Source organism: Echinops telfairi, unplaced genomic scaffold (assembly GCF_000313985.2).
Source record: "Echinops telfairi isolate 266 unplaced genomic scaffold, ASM31398v2 ScPeMD7_5;HRSCAF=22, whole genome shotgun sequence".
In the NCBI taxonomy this organism is placed as follows: Eukaryota; Metazoa; Chordata; class Mammalia; order Afrosoricida; family Tenrecidae; genus Echinops; species Echinops telfairi.
This window is the reverse complement of record NW_022103901.1, coordinates 33,641,071-33,664,201: the sequence shown is the minus strand read 5'-3', so window position 1 is coordinate 33,664,201 and position 23,131 is coordinate 33,641,071. Positions and strand designations below refer to the sequence as shown.

At 47.3% G+C, this 23,131-nt stretch overlaps 1 protein-coding gene across 4 annotated transcripts in view; it reads left to right on the top strand.

Annotated features, from left to right (window-relative positions):
- Window positions 1-6,480: 6,480 nt before the first annotated feature.
- The window catches only part of CDIP1 (cell death inducing p53 target 1), a 22,259-nt gene continuing 5,608 nt past the window's right edge, over window positions 6,481-23,131 (top strand). For 2 of the 4 annotated variants that reach the window (XR_006679681.1, XM_004705838.2), the window contains exon 1: window positions 6,802-6,883. The gene's annotated coding sequence lies outside the window, so the exon portion shown is untranslated. Of the gene's footprint in view, window positions 6,603-6,801; window positions 6,884-17,311; window positions 17,419-23,131 lie in introns of those variants that run through there. The other 2 variants (XM_045285930.1, XM_045285931.1) reach the window with 2 other exon arrangements.

The following is a 23,131-nucleotide window of genomic DNA, read 5'->3' as shown; positions in this document are numbered from 1 at the left end:
TTAATGTTGTGCTTCTTTTTAAAACTATATTATTTAACTCTGAACTTATTTACATACTTTGAAATTTCTCTGGGCTGTTTTGCATAAAAAGGCAAGGTTACGGTAAAAACTTGGTGGTCGGGAACGGATTAATCCTTTTTTAGTTATTTCTTATGGAAAAAGTTGATTCGGAACTCCACTACATTGCATCTTGATGTTCCTTCTAGAACGGATTAGGGTCAAGGTCCAGGGTTCCATTGTATTCTGATTGACAGCCAGACACCATCTGCTTTCTTCACCACACTGTTCTGTAGATCACCACTTTTGTTCAGTTTTCTTCTATGGAATATTTTATCAAAATGTTCAGTAATGATAGTTGGATGCTATCCCTGCAGCTATTCCGGCCTCATTGCAAAGGAAGCACTTGCTCAGGGTGACAATTAGGTACACGTTCTGTTAAACTCACTGCCAAAGTGTCTATAGGACTCTAGTCTAAAGGACTCATTGACCCTATCGGACAGGGTAGACCTGCCCCAGACTGCAGGAGTAGAAAGCCTTCTCCTGAAGGGCAGCTGGTAGTTTTCAACTGCTCACCTTTCAGATCACAGCCGACCTTGTCACCACGATGCCACCTCACCTTCTATCTCCTCCTCTTATTCTCCAGTCTCGTTCTTTCTGTGTTCCCGGCAAGTAGAGACTGATGGTTGTGCCTTGGACAGTCAATCCTGAGCTTTTAAGATCCCAGACACTTCACGATCAACTAGAACTTTGAACAAAAGCACGAAACACAAATTACGTCAATGAACTAGGATGTCCCATAAAACTATGACCCTAAGCCTCCGAACCAAGGCACCCAATCTCCTAAGGTGCTTGATTGTACATAGGCAGCCTTAGCAGCTACTCTGTGGTGCTGGATGTTGTAAAACTATCTTTTTAACTATCTTTTCATCTATCTTGATAACTTTTGCCAATTCAGTTTTTTATTGTAGCTATCCTAGTGTGAGTGAATGGTATCTCACTGTGGTTTTGACTTGCCTCTCTCTGGTGGTTGATGGCACTAAGCATATGTCTGGTGGCCATTTGTACAGCCTCTTGGTTCAATACCAATCCAAGTCTCTTCCCTATTTTATGACTGGGTTGTGTTTTTGCTGTCATCAGAATTTTATGTCTGTTTTAATTATTAGATTCTTGTTAGGTACATGAGGGGGGGTACCCCTCCAAAAAATGGACTCCCCCCAAAAGCTATGTATTTAAAAGTTTTCCCACAAAACAACCTGATTACTACCTTAGTTCTCTCCATTTGTCAAGTCTGCAATGCCACTCTTGGAGACATTTTTTCAAACTCATGTTTTGGATGGCTAACAGTACTTCCTTTGGCTTTTTCTTCACCTCTTCGACGTCATCAAATCGATGTCCTTTCATGTCCCTCTTCATTTGTGAAAACAGAAAGAGGTTGCATGGAGCAAGATCAGGTGAATAAGGTGCATGGGGCAAGAGAGGCATGGTGGGGTTTTTGTGCCAAAAAACTTGGTGCACTGAGATGGCTGTATGAGCAGGTGCATTGTTGTGCAAAACCAGTCCCCTTCTGCAGGTCTTTTTTTGTCGCACACTGTTACGCAATCTTTTCAGAACCTCTAAATAGAAAGCTTGATTAACAGTCTGACCTGGTGGAATGAACTCCAAATGCATTATCTCCCTCACATAAAAAAAAAAAAAAAAGAGCATCATCTTGATCATTGATTTCACTTGACAAGCCGTTTTTGGGTAGGTGACAATGGTGTCTTCCACTGGTTTTACTGATGTTTGCTTTTGGGGTCTTACGAACAGCACCACGTCTCATCACCAATGATGACCTTAGAGAAAAAGTCTGGGTCATTGTGGAACTGTTCTTTCAAAGCACAGCATGTTTCCACTCAATGCTCTTTTTCCTAATTAGTCAGAACCCCAGGCACAAATTTCACAATGATTCTTCTCATTCCCAAATCTTCCGTTAATTCGCTGAACTGAGCTCCAAGATAGTCCAGATAACTCCCCCATCTCTTCAATGGTCTGTTGTTGGTCTTAGAGCACAAGTGCACAAACTTTGTTGACATTTTTGTCCATTCAGGAAGCTGATGGATATCCAGAATGAGGTTTGTCATCAATCGACATTTCACCTTTTTTGAAACAAGAAAACCACTTGTACACTTGCGTTTTTCCCACAGTTTTGTTCTTGTAAGCTGTGCTTAACATCACAACAGTTTCTGTGGCATTATACCTGAGCAGGAAACAAAACTTCACAGCTGTACGCTGCTCTCTTAAATCAGCCATCACAAAAAACGCGGTTCCAGCGAAACTGCTTATATGAAAAAATTCACTGTGGCCAGAGAGAACCTTCCCAGGCGATGCCACTGGGTGCACTAACTCAGAGCAAGTTGCTTGATGCTTGTGTAAATGGACAAATGAGTACTAAGAAAGTTCCATCCAGCAGAGTTTTTTTTTCCCATATTTTGGGGGGGGGGTACCTCTTAGTATGATTTCCCCGCCCCCCTAGTCAGTAGGTTGTCCTCTCACTTTTTTATGAAGTCTTTGACTGGATGGAATTTTTTCATTTTTATGAGTTTCCATGTATTCATTCTGTATTTGGCTGTTTTTGCTTTTAAAAAAAAATGTTATATAATCATTTGCTGAATACTAAGCCTTATGGAGTTGCCCCAGCTTATTCATCTAAGGATGTTATGGTTTTAGATCGCATATTTAGGTCCTTAATTCATTTTAAATTTGTTTTGGTGTATGGTGTGAGGCAAGGATCTTGTTTATTTTTCTGCATGCAGCAGTCCAATTTTCCCAACACCATTTCCCACCCCTAATTCCTGTCGAATGGCTTACATTTTATTAGTGAGCCAGAACCATGTATTAAAGAGATTATTTTTTCAGCAATTAATTAACTTAGCACTTTTGATTTAAAAAATCATTTGATAAGAAGTATTTGGGGTTAGTTCTGAAATTCCCACTTCATTCCATGGGTTTATATACCTAGTGTTATACCAGTACCAGGTAATTTTGATTGCTGTAGTTGCATACTATGTTTTTGATAGTATGTTTTAAAATCAGACAGTATGGGTTCTCCTACCTTATTCTTTTTTCAGCGCTGTTCTATTTGCCCCTTTCCTTCTTAATAGGAGCCCTGGTAATGTAGTGGCCTTGGAACATTGAGTTGCTAATACAGGTTAGAAGTTCAAATCCACGAGCGTTTCTGAATGAGAAAGATGAAGCCTTCTGTTTCCATGAAAATCTACAGCCTCAGAAACCCACAACAGTAGTTCTATCCCATCCTACAGAGTCACTGTGAGTTGGCATTGAACTTGATGGCAGAGTATTTTTCTTAATGAGGTTTTCTGCCTCCAATTTGCACACTATCTACATTGCTAGATTATATGAAGCACAAATTTACTCATCTCACGCAGCTGAAAATATCAACATTTTCCACTATTGCCTACTGAGCAGGACAGATTCTAAATTCCTTAGAATGACCTAGAAGACACTCATTTCCCCTATTATCTCTCTCTTGACTATTCCATTCCATGTTCTATGTTCATATTGAACTGTTTGGCTCGTCCCAGAGATTCTGCTTTTCACTCCCTTGGGACTTTGTATAACACATTCTCAGTGTTTATGGCACTCCTTCAAGTCTCAGCCAAGACTTTTTTCCAAAGTCTTGTGTGTACAAGCACTCTCTTCCCCGAATCTTTGGTTTTGAAGTCTTCATTCATTCTAAGAAACAGGATGGGCTGCGTGCTATTTGAGAACAGGGATTGTTTTATTCCACTTTATGTACTTCTAGGCCTAGCTGGAGACCCTGGTTGCCTGGCTGAGAAAATTAATTCAAGATCTTCCTCTGTGCTTGGGATGGTAGATGCAAACTCCATGTGAGTAGTAAGCACTTGAATGTGGCTGGTCCAAACTGAGAAAGGCTTTATGATGTGCCAAGTGGCAAGTCCGGCTGGTAGCACAGGGGTTATCTTCCTCAGGGCAAGTCCCATTTGAGAGGCTTGTACAGGATTAGAGATGTGTGTGTGTGTGTGTGTGTGTGTGAGAGAGAGAGAGAGAGAGAGAGAGAGAGAGAGAGAGAGAGCACAAAGAGCTAAGCAAAAGTTTTACTCTTTAGGTGAGAAGGACCCCTTAAGCGTGAACAAGATACACCTCAAAAGTGAAATGGGTCCCCTGTCAAGGTGAGAAGGACCCTGTTTAGGTGGAAGTTTCTTGTTTTGTTTTTTTTCATTTCTTGTTTTTAGAGGCACAAAGGTGGAGATCACAATCCTGCAAATGATCAAAGAGCTTTCTAATTCACCCAGCCTGTCCTTGGGACTCCAGCATGTTTTCTTACAAATTTATCTGGGTTCCAGTTCCAGGTCAGAATGCTTCAAATTTATCTCAGGCTACAAGTCTATGTCAGGGTACTTACCCGGCCTGATCTCAAGGCCAAGGTGTTTACTAGGCCTGTTCTCCCAGGATCACTGCGCCCTTAGCATGCATAAGTCCTTATGCAGTCCCTGTCAGGTTTTAAGTGTAAAATAACATTTGAGGTGGAAGATTTAGGGGTGTGAGAAGAATGAAATTTCCTGATTCCTTATATTAATTAAATGTTGAAGGGATAGTTTGCATGCAGTCCAAACAAACAAACAAAAAACACTGCTGTCAAGTTGATTCTGACCCATAGCCGCCTGATAAGGCTAAGTAGAACTGCCCTATAGGATTTCTGAAATTGCCTCATCTTTCTCCCAGGGAACAGCTAGTGGGTTTAAACCATTGACCTTTCAGTTAGTAGCTCAGTGCTTAGCCCACTGTGCCACAAGGGCATCTTCTGCATAGAGTGGCCTGATATAAAGTTCATGGAAAAATTCTATTCCCTTTTAATTCCATTTTCCCAGAAATTTTGAAGCTTCCATGTGTATAAGGCTAAATAAAATCCCCAAACTCAAGTTGTCAATTAGATTTCCATTCATCCAGGCCTAGTACCCAGGCCTGTAGCTAAATCCTTATGAGGTTGTCAAGGCTGTAATCTGTATGGGGACAGACTGCCTTATCTTTCTCCTACAGAGCAGCTGGTGTGTTCAAACTGTTGACCTCTCAGCAGCTCAAAGCTTAACCCACTGCACGACCAGTGCTCCTTTAAGTTAAAAAAAAAAAGGATTAAAATTAATCCAATTTGTACCTGTTTACTTTTTCTTAAACATGGTTACTGTTGTTATTGTCATACAGTTAATGCTAGTCCACGGTGACCTTATTTATATAGAAGAAAACAAAATGTTCCCATACCATCCTCATAATCTTTGTTGTGTTTGAACCCATTCTTGCAGCCACTGGAAAACTTAAACATGTAGTCTATACCGCTGTCATAGCAGTCTTTTAAGCGGCTAGTCCAATCATGTAGTCAATAGCTTTAGATTCCACCTATAATAAACTTCAAAGTCCTTACAGAATTGGAAGGAGCCCTGGTAGGATAGTGGTTACACGGGGGCTGCTACCTGTCAGGTCAGCCAGTGGAAAGCAGCAACCACTCTGTGAGAGAAAGATGAGCCTTTCTATTCCCATAAAGAATTACAGCCTCAGAAACCCACAGGGGCAGTTCTACCCATTCCTATAGGGTTGCTACGAGTCAGCATTGACTTGATGGCAGTGAGTTTTGGGTATTTTTACAGGATTGGAGCCCTGCCCTTGCTCTAACCACATCTACTTTTCTGTGGGCTTTGAGGGCAGGGGCAGTGTTTATGTGGTTAATAAACCCAAAACCAAACTCACTCCCATTGAGTCAATGCTGACTCAGTGACACCTTTCGGATTTTCAAAACTGTAACTGTTCACCGGAGTAGAAAGCTCAGCCTTTCTTTCTTGGAGCTGCTGGTGGTTTCGAACTGCCTACCATGTGGATCACAGCCCAAATAGTAACCACTATCTCTGTGTGGTTAATAGCTGTATGTAATTCATGGTAAGCTTTAGTGGCATAGTAGTTAAGTGTTGGCCTGTGATCTAAAAGTTAACAATTCGAAACCACCAATGGCTCTGTGGAGCAGACTGGAGTTTTCTACTCCTATAAACAGTTATAGTCTCGGAAATTCAAGGGGCAGTTCTATGCTGTCCTACAGGGTCACTCGGAGTCTGCATCAACTCGATGGCAGTGAGTTTTGGAATGCACGTTAAAGCCAATAAACACATGTTGGAGAAATGAACAAATGGGAGGATGACCTCCTCGGTTCTAGGACTGGCCAATATGAGCTTTTTCCATTTTCCGGTCATCGTTCACGGACTACAAGCCCTGGGGCATCCCACGTGCTCGCACTGGGCTTGCAAGGTGAGGTCTCGGGCCTCTTCTAACGCTGACGTCATAAGGAGAGTCACGTGTCGTCAAGGCCCGCCTCCGTGCTAACCTCATGGCCACGCCCTCGCCGTGACGCCTCCGGCCTCAGCCCTTCTCCCAAGTCTACCCGCCTCGTTGGACAGAAGCGCGCTCACGAGCTTCTGAGGAGGCTGTTCCTGTCGTTGTGGCGACGGTTGCGGGTGTTGTGCAGACAGTGAGCTGCCGAGGCACCTTCGGAGACGCCTCCTCGCGGGACCTCCCTCCTCCATCTTCTCCCGGAGCGCACGGTACGGGGCGCGCGCGCGCGCGCGCTCCCCAGGGGTTGACCTCGGCCAGCGCCGCCCGCTCCCCGCCCCCGCCCGGGGGGCGCGGCAGGAATGCCGGGAGCTGTAGTCCCGTTGCTCCTTGGGGCGCTCACCGGGCACGGAAACGGACTACATTTCCCAGCGACGCCTGGGCGCGCGGCGCGCGCGCAACGACCCGCGGGGCTGAGGGGCTCTTCCCCCTGGAGCCCAGCGTCCGGCTTGTCCCCGCGTCCTGCTGGCCGTGGGCTCCGCGGCGTCTCGAGGTAAGATGGCCTGGGCGAATGGCGGGGACGGTTGTCTCTTCTCCGGAGCGCATATGGGATCCAGGCGGCCGTTGGGTTTCCCCGTCGCGACCGTCCCCGGGGCTGTGGAACGTCTTGCGTTCTCTCCCTGCACGGAGGCTGCTGGCGCAGCCGCGGCCAGGGTCGGGGGTGTCGCTCTGTGGGGTGGACCGCTGGTGTCGCCCGTCTTCTCCCAGGGCCTGTTTATCGCGCCTCCCTGCGTTTCTGTGATAGGGACGGCGGTGGAAAAATACGTGTTGTGTCGTTGGCTTTTCAACGAAAGACGACGAATGGCGAGGCGGTGGCAGTTTCCTCAAGGGACAGGTGTCAAGAGGAGGGTCCCCGGGACGAAGATGCCCCAGTGGAGCTGTGTAGATGACCTTGGCAGCCCCCAGCCCGCGGTCGTTTCCCCCGTCGCCTACTCCCTCCCCTTCTTGCCTGCTCCTGTGAATTGGGAACGTGGCCCCACACCGCTGTGGGCCTGACCTCGGGTCACCGAGGACCTTGGTGTATTTGAATTCACAGCGTTATACTAGATCGGACTAGAGTACTGGACTTCTTCAAGATGTGCATTTGTGTTGCTTTTCAGTCTAAATGCACCCTGAGGGTCTCTCAACAAGTGACAAGATGGACTCATTGGCTGACAAGTTTCTTCAAAGCCTGCCCTTAACAACTGCCTGAGGTCCTGGTTACCAGGACGGGGCCCACCCCCAGGGTTCTGATTCAGTAGTTATCTGGTGTGTCCCAGGAATGTGTATCTAATAAGCTCCCCAGATAGTCCTCAGGCCCACTTGGGGTTGAAAAGCTCTGTCCTAGAGTGAGGACCGCGGAGAGTCTGGGTGCAGAGGGAGTTTCCTGATGTTTGTTGCAGTTTTGCACTTGTTTGGGGCTTGCTTGGGGCCTGCCTCCAGGCTGGGAAGGGCAGTGCCTGAGCAAGTGTGGCTGCTACCTGTGCACTTTGCTTTTCCCTCGAGGCTGACCTAAGAGCTGGGTAGAGAACAGGGTGGCAGCTGTGCCTTGCCCTCTTCCCATCTTCCCATTTCTGAACAGATTGCTCATGGTCATTTAGCATCTAACAAGGTGTCTTTTTTGTTGTTGTTGTTCCCCCACCATTTAATGATGAACCGTCAAAAAAATTTTACAGTAATGCCCATATATACCCATGACCCAGAATGTAGAATTAACATTTGGTGGTTCTTTCTCACTTATATATCCACCCAATGATCTCTTATTTATGCATAATGGTTAAATCACTGCCGAAACCTCCATATCATTATCTAGAATCTTAGGATTCCTCCTGCTTATTGTTATTTTTAGAAACAGAAGCTCTGAGGTAGTGGAAGTCTTGGACTTTAAGCTTTATGGGATAGGCCTCTGCTCTGGAGCCAAGTTAAGAGGCAGGGAAGTATCATTCTAAGTGCAGAAGAAGGGAACGTGTGAGAAAGACTACTTTTCACCTACATAACGTGAGTGATGAAATTACATGAAACCATCCGATTTATCATGTTCATGCAGAGACCATGCCCATTTCAGGACAGTCCCAAAAGTTAATCTCATTAGGCCTTATTTGCCCCTCCTCCCATATTACAGGTAAATCATGTTGTGTTCATTTTCCCTTGTTCTGCTCACTTTTTTTATAGTCTCCTGCTTGATAGTATAGAAATCGTTTGAAAGTGTTCATTTTGATCCTAATTTTCTAATAAAAGTCAGGAAGTCATGGACCAAGTTTGGTGGTCCCCCAGTAATTGAAATAAGAGCACCCAAGACTGCATTTATTTCTATTAATTTAAGCTGTGAAATTATAGCACATTAGTGCCACAATTGAATGTGAAAACCATATTGGGTTGTCTTGGGTGAAATAATTAGGTTATGTTAAGTCTGCCTATTTCATAGTGTAAATCCTGTCTGAGTGTCAATTGAACGCAGCAACATGTAAGAGAAAATTGGTGTATTGAGCTTATAAGAATAAAGCATAGGGATTGAAAGGTTGGCAAAAGATGTACAGATGGATGGACAAGTTATTTGGGTGGGTGGTGGGGAGATGGTGATGCCTCAGGGAGCACCCTTGTTGTAAAGGCTGAAGGAGTGCTGGGCAGGGCGGGTTGCCCCGCTGGCAGTCTCTGAGGTCAGTCTGTTGGTCTTGCAGATGCATTCTGCACCTTGTGGCTCCGTGGGTGTTTGTGGGAGTGCTTAGAGAAGCAAGTTGTGCAGCCCACTTGAAGAACTGGGTGCTGATAAACTAGAGAGTATATCTCAGGGCTTTGGTGGTCAGTTTCCTTGATTCTTGTCACAACCGCCATGAGCCAACCTTGTTCACTTGCTGTGTGACCATAACACTGTTGAAAGCCCATGAATGTATTTTTCCTTCTAGAGGACAGGGATATACAGTGATTCAAGGAGTTATTTCTTAGTGACATCTCTGCCCTCACATGGAGTCAGGGAGCACACAGGGCAAGCAAGCTCTGTACAGAGCTTTGATTCCCCAGTGGGAGAAGAGAAGTGTCTAGTCAGGCCGGCAGCTGTGGGGTGAGGTCATGATACACCCCCATACAAGGGACCTGGAAATGAGAAGGCACAGAGTAACTGCAGACTGGCTTGTAAGGTGAAGAATAACACCAAGGCCTCCCAAACCCACCCCACTGTCAGCAAGTTATTTCTGGCTCATGGCAACCCTTTATGGACAGTAGAACTGTGCCTATAGACTATATAAATCTCTATGAAAGCAGACAGTCTCAATCTCAGCTTGTGTTTGAGGCTCAAAGGGCAGGATTTGCCCCCAAACAAAGATCAGAAGACAGGAAGGAGCAGGAGAGCGGGGCAAACACCAGCCAATAGGAAAGTTGGAATGATAGTGGGGTGCAGAGTGGGGACTGCAACCAATGAGCTTAAAACAAAATGTCTATAGGCTGCTAAATGGAAAGTTAACACATTCTGTAAACTTTCTGCCAAACAATAAAAGGTGAAAAAAGAAAAAAGAAACCAAACAGAACCCTGCCTGCTACTGCTGCTGCTGCAGCCATTAGATGCTGTCAAGTTGGTTCTGAATCATAGTGACCCCGGGTATAGACACACCACCCTCAAAGGTTAAGCCTCTCCTGAGTCAGACATGGTCTCTTGAGAAGGTGCAGTGCAGAGGAGAAGGTGCCAGGGGTGGGGAGTTGGGGGTTAGGGGGTAGGTGGGGCGGGACTGGGGTGTGCACTATGGTTGTGCCAACTGCCTCTTGCTCTTCTGGGAATGGTGATTGTCCTGGGCCCAGTAATGCCTGGACTCCAACTCACAGAGCAGTTGCCCTCTCAGAGCTACATTCCCTATGTCTATCACAATGAAGCACAACCCCAGGACTAGGAAGACCTGTATAGACTCTACATACTGAAAAGATTAAGGTCCTCTAAAGTTAAGTGCTCAGCTTCTAACTAAGCAGTTCTCAATCTTTGGGTCACGACCCGTTGGGGGGGTCGAACGACCCTTTCACAGGAGTCGCCAGATTCATAACAGTAGCAAAATTACAGTTATGAAGTAGCAACGAAAATAATTTTATGGTTGGGGGGAGTCACCACAACATGAGGAACTGTATTAAAGGGTCGAGGCATTAGGAAGGTTGAGAACCACTGTTCTAACCAGAAAGTCAGCGGTACAAATCTACCAGTTGCTCCCTGCAAGAAGAGGCCTAGTGATCTGCTCCTGTAGAGATGACAGCCTGGGAAACCCTATGGGGCAGGCTTACTCTGTCCTGCAAGGTTGCTGTGAATTAGAATCGACTGTATGGTACACAAAGTATATGCAATGCTAAACCACACACACACACACACACATACACACACAAATGTGATAACTCTTCAGTTCTTTCCATGAAAGTTTCATGGTGGTCCTTTTTTGTAATATCAAACTGTTTATCCAGAAAATGTTTCTCGTCATCTTTTTCAAGTGTCTGGGTAAAACTCCCAGGAGAAAAGACCAGGGAAGGCAGACATAGGTAACAAGAGTTGAGTTGAGTGAGGCCTAGAAAGAATCCTCACCCTTATCACTCTAGGAAGAAAGATTTCGTAATTCTAATGAACATTCCCATCACTTATCTTTCAATTTGTCATATTTTTATGGCTTACGTGTTGCTGTATTGTGGTGGCTTATGTGTTGCCTGAGCTATGCCACCAGTATTTCAAATACCAGCAGGGTCACTTGTAGCAGACAGGCTTCAGCAGAGCTTCCTGGCTAAGACAGACTAGTAAGAAGGACTGGCCATCTTTTAAAAAACAAACACAAAAGGCCAGTTAAAGTCTTAAGAGTAGGAGCTGAGTACTGTCTGATACAGTGCTAGAAGATGAGCCCCTCGGGTTGGAAAGGACTCAAAAATATGACTAGGCAAGAACTGCCTTCCCAAACCTTCCTGTGCGGAGTCACGCTCTCTACAGTCATCCACTGATGCACTCCGACTCAACGAGAAGAAACAACTGCCATCTGTTAATATATGAATCTAAGAAATTGGAAGGTATCAAAAGTGAATTGGAATTCATAAAGATAGTTATCCTATAAATTAGTGAGCTGAAATGGGCCAATATTGGCCATTTAAAATCAGACTATCGAGGAAGGGAGGGGGAGGGGGAAAAAAGAAAAATGAGCTGATTCCAGGAACCCAAGAGGCAAGCGAATTTTGGGAATGATGAGGGCAACAAATGTATAGATGTACTCTACACAATTGATCTATGTATTGTGATGAACTTTATGAGCCCCAATAAATTGATTTTAAAAAATAAAATAAAATCAGACTATCATGACCTATGTCAGGAATGGCTTTGCATTGTTATTGAAAAGAAAAAAAACCAAGATCTATTCTGAAGTACAGTGTGGTCAGTGATAGGATAATAGCCTCCTCCTACATGAAAGACTAGTTAACTATTCAGATTTATATACCAACCACCGATGCCAAAAATAAATTGAAGTTTGTCACCAATTTTGCATCTGAAATTGAAGCATTGATAATTACTAAAACAAGAAAATTGCCCATCAGTCCATTTCAACTCATGATCACCCTATAATTATTGATGGTTGAATTTGAAAATTGGAAATGAAGGGTTAACAGTTAGAAAATATGAACTTCATGAAAGAAATAATGCTGGAGATCACATGATAGAATTTTGCAAGACCAACAGCTTATTCATTACAAAGAACCTTTTCCCAAACAAAATAAGATCAACCATACATGTAGACCTTGTCAGAGGGAGCACTGAACTTAACCGCCACCGAGTTTATTCCAACTCACCAAGATCCTGTAGGATAGGGTAGAACAGACCCTGTGGGTTTCCAAGAGGGAAACTCATTAGAAAGTCTCATCTTTCTCCCATGGTTGTTTCAAACTACTGACCTTAAAGTTAGCAGCCCAATTCATAACCACTACACCACGAGGGCTCCACAGATGGAGGTAACAGAAATCAAATCAACTGTATTTGTGGAAAGAGATGATAGAGAAGTTCCATATGTCAGAATAGGTCTGGGGCTGACTGAGACTGACCACTTGCTCATAATGCAAGTTCAAGTTGAAGCTGAATAAAATTAAAACAGGTCCACAAAAGCCAAAGTATGACCTTGAATATAATCCCGCCTGAAATTTGAGAACATTTTAAGGATAGATTTGACACGTTAAACAGTAATGACTGAAGACCATATGGGGTGTGGGATGACATCTAGGACATCACACATGAAGGAAGCAAAAGGTTAAGACTGGAAAGTAAGAAAAGACCAAGTAGACGTCAGAAGAGACTTTGAAACTTGCTCTTGAACAGAGTGGGTTATGAAGAAGTATTAAAATGAAATGTTGAGCGACCTAAAGTTAGAAAACCAAAAGATTAACACACCAGTTGAAAGATCCGAATAAAAAATTTAAGCCTCGGGGTTCCAGCGCTGCCTGGTTGCCTGGGGCTGCTTGGCAAGCTCTCCACCTGGTGCTGGGTGACAGGCAGGGTTAGTTTTCTATCAAAATAAAGTATGGAGGCAAGGTTCAGTGTACAGGGTAGTGGACCATGCATGACTGAAGATTGGAAAGTGGAGAGAATGTGGCTGCTAGATGGAGAACCAGAGCAGGCCGGAAATCTGGAGCAGAGCTCTTGTCTTCTCTTGGCTGTAGATACCCAGCTGAGTTAATTCCAAGGACATCCTCAGCCAATGGCAGCAAGGTGATCAAACTGCCTGCCCTTGCATGCCCTTCCAACCCCAAACATCAGAATAACAGCCCTGAGGTTATGGGAAAAGGTGGAGCTGACAGCAAGATGACTGTATAGCCCCACTCAAGGGGTGTGAACAACAGAATTGTATGTGAAAGATGATAGTGGAGGATATGTTATGGCCCAGATAGATAGATGATAGATAGATAGATAGATAGATAGATAGATAGATAGATAGATAGATAGATGTTCCTGGGAGGGGATAAAGAGGACCCTGTATCAAGGAGTGCAAGAAGAAAGAACATGTTTTGAAACTGATTGTGGTAGCAATTATAAAGTACTGCTTGATGTGATTGAACTATAAAAGATTATGTCCTCTGTAAGAGCTCCCAATAAAATGATTAAAAAAAAAAAAGCAAGCCTCAAGTTAGAATGTTGAAGGATTCTGTGGGCAAAATAATGAATAAGAAGCATCAGAAGACCACGGAAGGACTACGTAGCGTGAGTGTGCCAAAAAGAATTGGTTGGACATTCAGCATTTTCTGGAGTAGCATATAACCTAATCAAGGAAAAAGTACCAGTTTCACTGAAGGCTTAGGTGAGAAGCAAGGCTCCCAGAATTGACAGAATGCCCATTGAGATGTTTGAGAAAATGAATGCAAGGATGGAAAGCACCCACTTGTCTGTGCAAAGAGATATGAAAGATAGCTACCCAGCTTAATCAACTGAAAGAGATCCATTTGTGCCCATTCCAAAGAAAGATGATCCAGTAGAATGCAGAAATTATCAAACAATATCATTAATTTCACATGTACCTAAAATTGCACTCAAGCTCCTTGAATAACAGTTGTATGTTCTTTGTATCAACTTGGCAACATTTTTTTCACCGCTAGCTTAGTGTCTTGATCTTGCAGCAGCCCATTAGGATAGCAGAGGCCGCAGCATTTCGCAGCCCAGGTTACTGAATGGCTTGTCCAAGGTGTTCACACAACAGCAACACTTGGCTGTAACACCACTTGGGCAACTGGGTTAAGAATGTCATAGAAGTCCAGTTAGGTTACCACAAGCCCTCGCAGGCTCGCTGAGGATGCCTTCTCTTGGGAAACAAGACACAGCGTCAGAGAAGGGGCTGAGAGGTGAATTACATACAGGAGGCCTAAGCGAAGGGCCTGTGTGTGGAATGCATGGGAGGGGGGGGCTTGTTCAGTGTGACTGGAGTGTGGTAAAGAGAGCTGAGGGAATGTGGGACCAAGTCTGGACTTCACCCTCTCTGCAGACCTAGCTGGACTAGACACAAGATTGCGCATCTAGGAGTGGGGACTTGCTACTGGCCAAGGTTTTAGAGGAGAGAAAAGTCTGGACACGAGCCCCAAGAGTGAAGAGCTCAGCTCCTGCCCAGCAGTGCCAGCATCCAGCCAGGCTCTGCTGTTCACCCACCCCACACAATGCCTAGTGCTGTGGGGACACCGGCCCAGAGCCCTCCCCTGCCTTTCAGGAGCCACCCCCCTAGGCCTCGATCCCATCTTTCTCTTGTGTTCCATGGCTGTGAGGGACTCTTCTGCCTCAGGCCTGGGTTTCCTGCAGGATCCAACCAAGGCCCCTTCCTGAAGCCTCTGCAGTGCCAGACACCTGGACACTCTCTAGACTAAGCTCCTAATGGCTTTGCTGGCCATCTTCTGTAAATTCTTCTCTAGTCTGATCTTAGCTCCTAGCGAGCTGAGGTACCCTCACAGCAGAACTTGTGAAGTGAGTGACCTCTGAGGTGGTGTCCCTGAAGAGGACCCAATGACATAATGACTGAACTGAAAAACAAACCAACAGGGACATCACTGGGCCACTGGACAGGTGGCACGGTCTTTCTGGAGGGCCTTGCATGGCTCCCACAGACCGTCCCCCAGTGGCCTCTGTTCAGCAGCCAGACTTGCATTGCTGGCGCCGGGCCTCCCTTCTGTCACCCAGTGTGGTTGAGCTCAGGTTGCTTGTCTTCACCTGCTCTGCCTGGGGAATGTCTGAGGCCCCAGTGAACCTGACCTAGAAGAGACAGTACCTGCACAGGGGTGGTGGGGTGGCCTCTGGAGCTCCCTACCCCTCACAGCTGCCCATTTGATACCAAGGCTTGTGAGGACCTGTGTGAGGCCCCAGGCACAGCTGGGAAATTGGAGAGTGGCAGGGTAGCCAGGTAGCCCAAGCTTTCTGGGGGCTGGCCATTCATCTCACTCGGAGTCAAGATGGACATCCCTCTGCAGCCATCTGCCCTATTGGGTCTCTCTGCCTTTGGCTCTCTGCCTTTGCCTTGTCACATGATCTGCTCCCACCCCAGCCCCTGCGCTGTGAGAGATGCTCCAGGCAGGCTCCTGCTCCAGGCCCTGCTCCCTCGTCTCCACAGACAGCCACTTGGCTCACTCCCTCAGCTCCCTGCACAGGGCGACCTTTGTACACGCTTACTGTTTCAGCACAACTTGCTGGCTTGCACAGCCCTCCAGCTCCTGCTTTGTATCGTGGCTCCACACCACCTTCCTTCATCTTCTCTCACAGATTCTCTGTCTGCAGATTTATCTGTTCGCTGAACTTGACATATGACCTCAAGACCATTGCTGGCTGCCATCCAGGGCAGAGGTGGGCAGGCTGAGTCCCTTTCCTGTGAAGCGCTGTGCCCCACTAAGACTGAGCTGGGGGGTGGTGCACTGCTGGCCTGTGGCTATAATCAAGTGGGCCTTTGGCAATCTGTCTAGTGCCACAATTTATACATTTTTGTATGTTTTGTGATCTCACAGATTAAAATAGCTCCAAGCGTACTGCCATCTAGTGTAGAAGAACCAAAAACCCAAACTCACTGCCATCGAGTCAATGGTGACTCATAGTGACCCCCTGTCAGTTTCCGAGACTACAACTTTATGGGAGTAGAAAGCCCAGTCTTTCTCTCTCAGAGTTGCTGGTGGTTTCAAACTGCCAACCCATGGACTGCAGCCAAATGTGTAATCACTGCACCACCAGAACTCCTCGGTGCAGAAAGGCCTCGGAAAAAAGTATGTGTGAGATGTGTTTTGTTCAGGAATGAGTTAGGGTGCTGTTGAATGTGAATTCCATGTTCACAAGTCAACACTTGTCTCTTCACGGAAACACACATAAAACAAGGGAGCTTCAAAAAGTTGGATTATGTCGTGATGTAACTTCACAGACTTTTTTTTCTTCACAGAGTTTTCGAAGCCCTTTGTATTAGTATTCATAAGTTGGTGAAATGGTTGTGACCAGAGCCTCGCAGAAACCTAGCCCAGTGTTCTGTCTTTGCCAACTCCATGCTCCTGGCAACCTTGCAGACAGAGCACGTTGCTTTTAGCTGCTGTTGCCTTGGCTCCTCTCATGGTGACCTGTGCACAGTGGGGTAAAATCATGCCCCCTCCCCGTTAGGGGTTGCAGATGGGGCCGTTGGGGCCCAGAAGGTTCTCACTGGCAGATGTTGAGTAGGCTCATCAGGCTGTTCTTGCCTCATGGCATTCAGCCTTGGACTGTTGTTAAGTTGGAGGTGGCCAGGCACCCTTGCCACCACAGTTACCAAGGCCTACTGTCCAGCGGGTGCAGGGACTTGCTGATTCACTCACTCTGGTTGCAGCTGCTCTAAATTCCCTTGCCCTCCATCCTTCCTTCACCTCTGTGCCAACAACTCAACAGGCGGGGGAGCAAGCTCTGTGTGCCTCTGTTCCTGGAAGGGGCCCAGAGGGCTGCCACTGAGGATTCTGAGCCAGGGCAGGCAGCCAGGGCCAGCTCCAGAGCTCTGGTCTCTGTTTCATCCCAAGTCTGCAATGGGGATCTTCTCCCTTGCCCTCCTCAGGTAGGTGACCTCCTGCCAGCTGTCCTGGGGACTCCCAAGTCGGGCAACCCCCTGGACAGGCATGTCCCCCACTCTGTACACCTGGAACCTCATACTGGCTTAACAAGAAAGGACAGGCAGGCAGTCTTGGGGTTTTCTCCTTGGGGCATGTTTTTCTTGTGGGCAAAACCAGATTACAGCCAGCGCCGCCTTTCTGGACGTAAAAAGAAAGATGCATAAATTTAGCACAATTATAATGAACATTTTCAGCAAGGAGTTGATTTAGGAACTGCCCATCCAAGAAAAACCAGAAACTTCATCTATAAAAAGTTCCCGTGTGTGTGGTTACACATTTTTTTTAAATCACCCCAGGTCTCCCTACCCGCAGAAGAACTGCTAACGTGTGTGCTGCACAGGGATCTGCCTTTCCAGGTAGACCCACACCACTCTTCTCCCTTCTGGACAGCAGTCCAGAGGAAGGGCCTCTGGCTTTGTCAGAGCACTGTCTGCGCTGCTCCTTGCTAGCACGCCAGGAACTGACCGTGGCTCACAGGTCAGTGTCTCCAGCAGAGCTGTTCCCAAGGGAAGTCTGTGTTTCCCTTTCAAGTGGTAAATGCTTTGTTGGAAATGGTGTGCTATCTTCCCTGGCACCTGGAACTCTAGCCAGACCACTCTGGGCTGGCCAGGTGTCCTGCTCTGGAAGCCTGGACTTAGTTTCCCCTCTCAGACTGGTGCCCCTGCCCAGCATCACTCCAGGACGGCAGGATCCGTTGTGCTGCCCATGAAGAGAGGCCACATCCCCTGCCAGGTGGACAGAAGTTGTTCTGAGAAAGAACCAGAGGCTCCAGGAACATCTGGGCCGTTGAGCTTTTGGGGATCCGTGTGAGTGTCCCTGACCTGCAGGACTTGTGGGCTCTGAGTCTCCTCCCACAACCAGCCTTTGTGGCAATCCTACCTCACCCCACAGCAACTTCTATCATTTCTAGGAAATGTGGGTCTGTGCCCTGTACGTCTTCTGCAGTCCTTTGGGGCTGGCCTTGTGCTGAGGATGAAGCCCCCAGGGAAGCCTGGGTCATGTGGGCCCTACAGGAAGACCATACGTACCTTCTGCCCTGGTGTGGCCCTGCAAACCTGGTCCTGCCCCTGTCACTCTCTTGAGGGGATCTGGGGACCCAGCCAGGCCTACATCCCAGCTTCATTCCAAAGCTGGGAGCAGTGCCTGTTGACTCCTGTGGCAAAATGGAGAGGCCTGTTGTGGGCCTGTCACCTGGAGCCTGGCTCCTGGGGACAGAAAGACCGAGGAGCCCTGGCTACTCGAGATGAGCACATTGGTCCTCACCGTGGCCCAGAGCACCTGCACTTGAGAGGTGTCAAGCGGGCTGCTTGACCCCAGACACCTCTCCTTCTCAGGAGGCAGACAGCCACTCGGACCCAGAGGACAGGCTTTGTAACAGCCTCAGGTCTAGACTAGCCCTGGAGAGAGGACTGCTAGGCTCCCTCTGCTGCGAGGACCTGCTGGGGCTTCTCCCAGAGCCTGGGGGAGGGGGGTGAGCTCTTCTTGGTAGGTACCCCTTCAAGGTAGAGCCCATTGCAGCCATGGGCAGGGTGGCTGACCCTCCGGGTGGTGCCTTGGCACCAGCTGGCTCCGGCCTGGGTTCTGTGTGTGCTGAAGTGCATAGGGAATTGTTGGCCAGCAGAGTGCCAGGGGGCCCTGGAATCAGCACAACCCTCAGGGCATGGCCTCCAGAGCTCTTTCCCCCCTCCTGCGAAGAAGCATAATCACTATATTTTTACACCATAGAATAGCCTCTGGTTATACCAGCAGCACTACTTAGAGCCCCAGGGCCAGGGGCACAGGTGGGGGTGGGGGGTGGGGAAGTTAATCTGAGGCCAGAACTCCTGAAGGGGTCTCTTTGAAATGTTGACACCCAGGTTGGAAGACTCTCAGGACCAGGTGCTGCTGGGAGCTGGCTGTCCCCCACTCCCACTTGGGAAGGTGGACCTCTCTGGGAAGGTGGGGGCCCCTACTGCCCTGGGTCACTTCCTCCAGCTCAGAGACACCAGGGCCATCTCCTCTCTCATCCTTCAGACTAAAACTCCCGAGGACCTTAGCTCCTTAGTAGAATGGGGACAGCCGCAGCCCCCACTCCCAAGCATCCAGCCAAGTACCCCTTCCCACTCCCCCACACACGTATAGAGTGGCCTCTGGAGATGTGGTGGGTGCGTTAGCTGTAACTTAGCCCTCTCACCACCTTTCAAAGTAGATGGCGCCATTCCTCACCCCAGCAGGAGGGCTCAGACATTGCCCTCTTCAACCAAGAACGTTGAGGGCATCATCCATGCTTCCATCTCAGTTTGCAAGGGGCAGGACTTCAGGCCAGCTCCCTTTGCCCCCATCTGCTTCATTTCCAGGAACTACCATCCTGGCTCTGGGACCTCCTCCCCTAGTTCTCCCATCTGCACCTCAGTGACAAGACCCACATTGGAAGACTTGGACAGGCTTTCTTATGTATAATGCAGATGGGGCTGGGAAGGGTGGGCAACAAAGCAGCTTTGCCTCTCGATTCTTGACCCGTGTCCCTAAACACCCCCAACAAACCGTCAATTCACTCTTGAGAACCCCAGGTCCTCCCAGCTGGTCAGGGAAAACAAACATCCCTCCCCACCAACAAACGCTGAGCTTTTTGGCATGGCTGGGGGAGGCAGGGTGCACACTCCTCCATGGTACTTGGGGCTCCTCAAGGCTGAGGCCTGAGCTTCCACCTTGGGATGCAGAGCCAGCGGCCAAGACACAGGCGAGTTGACATGGCCACTAGGACTAGTGGGGCAGGGAGTGGGTGACCTCCAGAAGCGCCTAGGAGTTGGGTAGCAGGGCAGGCTGAGGGGGGAAGAGACCTGTGTGCTGCCAAAGGGAAGGCAGAGTGAGGTACAGATAGACACATGGACTCAAAGCCTAGGCCTCATCTCCTTCTCAGTCCCAAGGAACACCTTCTGAGGAAGCACAGTGGGTGCCAGGCCGGGCCCGCAGATGAGCTCCTGAACCGAGGGACACCCTCTCTTCTATGCCATAGATGGGGCCCTCCTCCTGCAATACCTGGGACAGCTTTAGCTACTCTCAGGGGTTCCTCCGTGGCCCCACAGGGCCTCCTCACCAGCTCCTTCCTGACCACAATCCTTGCACTGTGACATCTCTTAGGGAGATTGGGGGTCCCTGGAATGCCCCTCCCCCACAATGGAGGCAATCACCCTCCAAGAAGGGGGAGTTAGGATAATCATGGGCTGTTGTGAGGTCTGAGCTGAGCTGTCCTGGGTGGCCCTGTTGCCTCACCTCTATTGACAGGTGGTCCCTGTTTTTTCTTGAAAGCAACAGGTTGTGATCTTAGGGCCTTAAGGAGTTGTGCTGAAGTTCACAGCAGGCCATTCCCCCAGGGATTTTCAGATGCCCATCAGGTTGCCCTTCAGCAGCATGGAGGACACAGGTGACTGGATGGTAAAGGGAGTTGGCAACCCTGGTTGTCCTGAGGGCATCTGACTGGAGGGACACACCAGGCATGGAGGCCTGAGGGTGATGGGCCTGGGACACTGTGTGGTAGCTTTCCTGACACGTTCCCTACCCACACAGCTCCCATGTCCAGGGTACAGGTCAGGGAGTTGGTTATTCCCTGTTGTGTAACCACCAGCATCAGTTTCATTTTGTATCACCTAGAAGGAAACTCTGCATTAATCAGCTGACACTCCCTGCCTCCCCTTCCCATCACCCTGGCAACTACTAATCGACTTCTGGCCTCTCTCGATTGGCCAGTTGTGGGCACTTCAGACCGTGTGGCTTCTTTGTGACTGTCCTCTTTTCACTTCGCATATCTCCAAGGTTCACCCAGGCCGTGACGTAGGTCAGAACTTTCTTTCCATTTATTGCTGGTGTATGGATTGCACAAGGTGGCACAGTGGGAGAAAGGCTGTCAGCTCCCGTAAACATATAAAGCCTTTGGAACCCTAAAGGGCAGTCCTTCTCTACAGTAAGATTGCTATGAGTCGGGATCAACTGGATGGCAGTAGGTTGGATGGCTAATAAAATCATTCTTCCATCAGCTGATAGATATTTGGGTTGTTTCTGCTCTTCAGCCAGCAAGTATGAGAAATGTTGCTACCAATTTTCATCCCTACCGGTCTGGGTGCATGCTCACCAGCACTTCTGAAATCTAGCCTTCTTCTCATTGCCATCGAGTTGATTCTGACGCATAGTGACCCTATAGGACAAGGTAGAACAGCTCCTGTGGGTTTCTGAGACTATAGCTCTATATTTATTATTATTTTTTAACCTCCATTTTTTTTGTTTTTAAACAGTTTTCTTGGCACTCAATCCACATATCACACAATTCAATAGTTCAATCATATTAAGAAGTGTTGTACAGTCATTACCACAATTACTTTTAGAACATTTTCTTTTCTCCCCACTACCCCCATGGTTAAATCATTTTTTTAAATGAGTTGTGTAATCACCAATTCTAGTGCTCCCCACCCCCACATACATTGTTTGCTCTGCCAACCCCCTCACCCTATCTCTTACCTCCCCGATAAGCCCTTGCATCAGTTCTTATCTCTGTGCATCTACTTCTGTGCTTCACAAACTAGAAAACCCAACAGAGGTAAAAAAACAAAACAAAGTGGTAAGGATAAATAATAATAATATAATGATAAAAATACAATAATGAGTAAGAACGAAAAGACCACCATGAATATTTAAAAGGCCCGGGAGGAAATTTTTGTCACGGAACAAGCAAGAAATACTTGCACCTAGAACAATTTCAGGTTGGATCAATACAGAGGTCAGCTGACCAAGTATCAAGTTGGTCCAGCATAGTCAAGCATAATCCAAATCTCTGTCTTATAGTAAGGCTATTTAAGACCCTTGCCTGTGGCTAGAGGGGATCCGCTAGCGACTTAATCTGACTATATCCTCTGAAGATGGGTTTTCGGCTCCCACTGTCCTCCTTAGCCTTCTACAAATTGGGTGTTTGCAATTTGGCTCTGATACTTTAATCCTTTTGTCATATTTGAATTTTGTGATCACACAAGCTTCTTCCGTGTGAACTTAGTTGACTCCTCACTTAGATGGCTGCTTGTTTGAATACAAACCTTTAAGACCCCAGACACTATTCCAATTGATAGCCGGGTACCATCTATTTTTCTTCACCACACTTTGGTGTAGCACCCTTATCTTCAGTGATTATTACATGAAGGTGAGTATAGTGCAGGGAGGGCCATGTTATCAGAACTTGACTGTTCTTGGGTTGGGGCTAGAGTTCAATGGGGCCCAGAATCCCCCTGCTTATTCCTGGGATATGCCCGACTCAGGTTTACTTTGGCGGTCGTATTAATAGAAAATTAAAAACTCCGTAAGACCTTCAACTACCCCACCAACAGCAACAAACCAACTAGCAGACAACAAGACAAACATACAAAAGCAAACGAGGCAAAGAAAACAAAAATCTATAGAAACATAAACATATAACATTGTCAATCACCCTCCTGGGGTATAAGGTGATTGCATGTGTAACATCATCAGTTTTTCCAATGACATCACTCTGGACACTGTGGGTACGAGGAGTCTATGCCAATACAGTACCACCATGAGCTGCAACCCATGAGTCGTTGCTCCACATGGTTTGATCTCCCGTTCAATTGAGCTCTGTTTACCCTAAACAAGGGGATTGGTGCCATGGGGAAACTTCCTTAATCAATTCTTCTAAGTCCAAATGCCTGCTCAACAGTTCAAAACCTGTCATGTGGCTGCAAAGGGGACGTCAGTGTACTAAATATATAGTAATTCTGGGTCCCTTTTGATTGGACTCACACCAAACCAAGAGTTCCCCCCAAGGTCTAGTGTGCTTCCGCCCCAATCCGAGTACCCCAGTCTGCAGTTCAAGGGTGCAGGCACCTCTGAGGCAGGGATCAGTTTATTCTCCTGGCGACTAACTTTACCGGAGCACTGGTAAAGAGTTGCCACTGGTAGCTTTGAACTACTAACCTTGTAGTCCAACAGGTAACCACTATGCCATCAGTGCCCCTTAGCCATCTTAGTGGGCGTGATTGTTCACGGTGGTCTGCTTTTCACTGATGGCTGGAGATGCTGAGCCTCCTTTTTAAAAAAAATCATTTTATTAGGGGTCCATACAACTGTTATCCCAATCCATACACACATCAATTGTGTAAAGTGCATTTGTACATCGTTTCTCAAAACATTTTCTCTCCACTTAAACCCCCGA